General features: G+C 29.0%; 1 pseudogene; it reads left to right on the top strand.

The window, feature by feature from the left end:
* Positions 1-4179, top strand: LOC142331718 (dynein heavy chain, cytoplasmic-like; annotated as a pseudogene).
* Positions 4180-5713: the final 1534 nt, after the last annotated feature.

Here is a 5713-nt window from a genome sequence, read left to right as displayed (position 1 = left end):
ATGGTAAAAAGAGGTAAATAAATCAACAAAGTGTTGGTGATAAATTATGTGTTGTGAAAAGTAAATTTGTATTGCAATTTTAATTGTAGACTACATATTTTATTACTTGCATATTATTGTCACAATTTAATACTTATGAATTAATAAGAGGTTGCTCATTTTTTTGATAAAGCATATTAGATGACTGTTTCTATAAGATATATGTATGACTGAATCATTTTCTATTATATGTTCAACATATTTGAGGTCTGTAAAGAAAGTAATGAGATTAGTTTTTTGGCAGCCAAAGTGGCAACACTGTAAAGTTACTAGTAAGAATATGATTATATGAACAGCCGATTTATATTAGGTATTAATATTTTTAGTCTATTGTTGCCGCGTGAGATGTAAACAAAATTTTCATGAAATGAGTTTTTGTTGTGCATTACAAAAATGAGTGTTACTAATTATGAGCAACGTTATGCAATCAAGTTTTGTGTTAAACTCAAAATGAAATTTTTTCAAAATTGAAAAGGGCATATGGAGATGACGCTGTCATAATTCCAAGTTTTTAGCTGGTTTAAAGCATTTTCAGATAGCTGGGAATCAGTAGCGAACGATCCACGGTCTTCCAGATCGTGGATCGTCCAAAATCGGGTTGAGGAACAGCCCCCTGCAGAGCTGCCGTTCGTCTGTGCTTGCACGGATGAGTGGCAGTGATGAGGCTCTGGGATTCTCATCCCTCCGCGAAAAAGATCAAGACCCAGTGTGAGTGGGGGGAGTAGTGTGTGAAAAAAGATCTAAATGTTTAATGAAATAAATAATTCATACTAATTTATGATGAGTTACAGAAAATAATTACAATTAAACCTATTCAACAATAAAAATTCTTTCTCAAAAATGAAATTCTTGTAACCAAAAAATCTTTATATGCTTTTGCATCCTTTTAAATTATTACTTAAAGAGGTCCATTCAGTTAAAATATTCTTTCATTCTGTTCAATACATCTTTCTCTAGCCAGTTTTTCTTAGCTGGATGGCTCTAGTCCTAATTACCCGTACATTAAAACATTTATCAGTTTCATCTGACATGTATGTATTATCTCTTAGCTCCTAGTCAAAATATTTGTACAGTGTTAAATTTTGCTCATCCAACCTAAACAACCAGTTTTTTCTGAATCATTTCTCATTTTAATTCCATGTATGTGCATGACCTTAACATTTGATTCTCCAACATAAAACTATTCTGTAAATAACATTAATATTTAGTAAGGTAAATTAACAAGCATTTAAACAACCTTATTTTTTAGTTATTACTAATTTTGGTAATATTTCATTAAGTAGCCCTTACAAAGTATAGGTAATAATTTTAAATTTAATATGTACAAATAAATTGTCTGCTGAAAATTTAAACAGACGAATGACACTGACACTACCATTCTGCCTGGTATAGTGGTAGCATCACTGTCATTCACCCCCAAACGTTCCAGGTCAAATCCTGGCATATTTTAATATGCTACAAATTTTATCCTTCATTAAATAAGTGTAATTAGGAGCCTATTTGCTGTATGGGAGAAAATAAAATAACTGTGTATTACTGTTAATGGATAATTTCTATATAATTACTGAAAGTAGAATAATGTTTTTTGGATGTTCTGTATATAATCATTAAAAATAATGGATGATTTGAAATAAAACCTCATCTCATGAAGAGTTTTATGTGCATATTTTTTATGATTTTGAAAATCTCCCCTTTTTGTATAATAATTTTCAAATCCACATAAGAACTAGGAATATATTATTACCTTCTTGACTCATTATTTTTAGATAAATCAGTTGTCCTTGGATAATCAGTTAATTTTTAAATAACCTGATTGTTTTAAAAAATTACACATGTGCCATGAAATTGAAATTCATTATAATTTAAAAAAAGAAAGATACATATTTGTCAAATTCTTTCATATAATTGAATTTTATTATCATTATTTGTTGTGAACAGAACCATCAAGTGGTAAGGGAAAGAAAATACAAATACAGGATAGAAGTTTTTACTCTGTGAATATAAGGGTGGTTAAAGAATAAAACTAGAATTTTATTTTTTAAATTCAGTACTCAAAATTAGTTAAAATAATTATTTTTATATTTATTTGTACAGTTCTTTGTGGACCACCTGGTTCTGGAAAAACGTTGACATTATTCAATGCATTGCGTGCATTACCGGATATGGAAGTTGTTGGTCTAAATTTCTCATCGGCTACTACACCCGAACTTCTACTTAAAACATCTTATCACTACTGTGAATACAGGAAAACACCTAATGGTGTCATGTTGGCTCCTGTTCAGGTAATCATTATGTGCTATTAAGAATATATTACAATATGTCATGTTATTAATTTTTGTACAATTTAATTTTGTCATCATATATCTGACTAGTTGGTGCATTTCTCAATTTTCTTATTTTCTGAATTAATCATTCTACAAGGACTATTTTTGTTTTTTTTTAAATAAGATCCATTTTATATATAAACAAAACTAACAAAGATATTGTCAAAAAGATTGTTTTATTTTACTCTTTACACTTTATGCTATTTTTCTACATAGTTACCTTATTTGTCTAAACGATTGATTCTTAAACTTTTTCACCAATCGCCCACATTGAGAATTACAAATTTTCTAGCACCCCAAAATTTTTAAACTTACCATCTATTAAAAATAAAATTGCAATTACTGGTTTTAAACATAGCATGTCCTATTTTTGAGTTGAACTTACATTTTACTTCACATCGTAGTTTCAGATATCAGGAAAATATTTTTAATCAGCCTTTTTTTAATCAGCCATTGCCTTCCTAGACCGCCTGAACACCTGTAATTTTTGGTGGGCCTTTTATAACGCCCTCTGAAGGCCTCCAGCGCCCACAACGAGGCGTTGGATATATATATATATATATATATATAGAGGTAATTAAATTGATCTTTGAAAATTCTCAAGAAAAATAGATTTTTCTAATTTTTTCTGAAAAAAAGAAAATAAATTAATAAATTTGGCATTATTGTTAATTTACTGGATTTTTAAGACTTGGGGAGACTTTTCTACATCCTACTTAAGCCAGATATGTGCATCCATATATGAAATCTGTGCATAATTTATGACAAGAGATCATTTGTCTATCCTAAAAATCTCTGTCATTTGTAACTTAATTCGCCTCATTGCTGTCGTCAGCTTTGCTTGACCACAATCTTCCACTCTCTTGGGTTTATATCCAACTTGATGCATTATATTATCACTTCGGTCACACGTAAGCCACAGGCCATCTTTCTGCTACCCATTATTGCTGTGAACTATGTAACTAGATTTAGAACTTTTCACACACTGACATTCCCATTTTCCAATTGAAGTCCAGCATGCCTGCCTAAGGATGGGCTTACTACCAAAATAAACTTTTTTTGGGATTCACATACATGTTTTGGGGCCTACCGTTTGGATATATGCAAAATTAAATAAAAAAAGAATTACTAAACTAGAAAAAAAATTTACTGTTCATGAACACTATATCCTTATATGATTTAAGAGTATAGCCTCAGAAATATATTTTTTTCAAGTTTCCTTTATCTTCTAATTCATTTCTTATTTATGTATTTTATAGTCATTTTGACTTATTGAATAATGATCACTTAAAATTTATAGTTTTTTCATTAGCTCTTTTAAATTTACCATAATGCTTGTTTTTAATATTTATTTTCATTGTGATGGCTGGCTAGTTGTGATCATGATGTTACCAAAGAAAATTTAAACATTCTAAAAAAACATTCATTATTGTTAAATCAATTTTTTTGTATAATCATAGTTGATTAGTTTATAATTAATGTATGTCTTATGAATTTTTTTTATGTAATCTATATAGCTTGGAAAGTGGTTAGTCCTTTTCTGTAATAGGATTAATTTACTTGATATGGATCAGTACGTACTCAGAGAGTTATATCATTTCTACGTCAATTAGTTGAACATCGTGGATTCTATCGTACATCAGATCAAGCCTGGGTTACATTAGAATGTATACAGTTTGTTGGAGCATGTAATCCGCCTACTGACCCTGGAAGAAAACCGCTTTCACATCGTTTTCTTCGACGTGTACCTGTTATTTATGTCGATTATCCTGGAGAGACATCATTAAAACAGGTAAACAATAATAATATTTATTGAATTAAAGAATCAATAAATTATATTATTCTGTGTGCTTATTGAAGTTAGCATAAATTAACAGTTAAATAAATGTAAAGATACTGCCAATTCAACTTGAGATGCATTATCATACTTCTTTCTTTCTTTTGTCTTTACTCACATCTCATCCTGTTACAGCTATTTCTTGACCATTATAAGTAAAAACATCAGTAAGAAGAATTTGTGCTTCCTTGGCTATTTTTTTTAAATAGTTTTTTTTTTTAAATAACTTTTTATTCATCAAGATCAGAGTCCCACTGGGCTGGATTAGTGGTTATCTCATTATCCCAAATCAGTTGTTTAACAGCTGATTTTTGGAAATTGAAGGTTCTGAGGTTCAAATCCTAGTAAAAAGTAGTTGCTTTTATATGGATTTGAGCTCTAGACAGTGGATACCGATGTACTTGGTGGTTGGGTATCAATTAACCACACGTCTCAGAAATTGTCAGCCTGAGTTTGTACAACACTCTACACCTCATTTATGTTATACATACTCTTTTCATTGGGCCGTGGGTGGTTTACTTATTGTTCACAAGTTGAACAGATTTGCAACATACACATTAGAAAATAAATAAAATTAAAATAAAGATCACAAATCACCAAAACATTTATTTAATATTCACCCCCTCTCCAAAAAAACATTGTATGTTTTTTTTTAGCTATATCTTGCTTCTGAAAAGAAGTTAATGGGAGTTATTTTGGATCCAAATTTTCTGCTTCAATAGCCCTGTAAACAACTATAAAAAATGTAAGCCCATTCTATTCCAGTGGTATGTGGTACGAAAACTATTTTTGTAAATTTAAAAAAAATTGTTTAAAATTTTAAATATAATTACATGTTGCAAAGTTCAAAAATGAATTGCGTAACTTTACCAACAAAACTGTGAAAGTATAATGCAGTTCATTGCCAACTATTTTAAATGCATAAGTAATATGTACCCTTATAATTCTCCATAGAAATTGTTATTATTTTGTAATTATTTAATTATATATTTAATTTTATTTTATAATTATTACGTAGTGATTGTATAACTATTATTTAATGAATTTATTATTTTTGATATTAATATGTGCTTAACTACTTCTACATTATTTTTTATAATTAAATTGTGTATTTTGTGACAAGTACTCTAACCAAAATTTTACCACAGTTTCCATTGATTGATCTAGACAAATATTGTGACAAGTTCTTTTATTATTCTTAGATATGCACAACAACCTGTTGATTGTATGCCGTTTTATTATATACTAGAGTATTTGTGTATATTATTTTCCCATTGCTAATGAAACATAGGGAAGGTATATATTACTTAAATAGAGATGATATTTATTTTTGTTTAAAATTGGTGGTTTTGTATTATTCGTGCAATAGCACGAATAATACAAATAATGAGTAATAATGTTTGGCTAGCAAATAATGAGTAATAATGTTACTTTGTAAATTAATTAACACCATCAATTCTCTTCAACCTTCATATATTTTATAAAAATAAAATTAAGCGACATTCTATAACTA

This window comes from Lycorma delicatula, chromosome 10 (assembly GCF_047948215.1).
Source record: "Lycorma delicatula isolate Av1 chromosome 10, ASM4794821v1, whole genome shotgun sequence".
Classification (NCBI taxonomy): Eukaryota; Metazoa; Arthropoda; class Insecta; order Hemiptera; family Fulgoridae; genus Lycorma; species Lycorma delicatula.
Note: the sequence above shows the minus strand (reverse complement) of the source record. Positions and strands in the feature narration are given on the sequence as shown.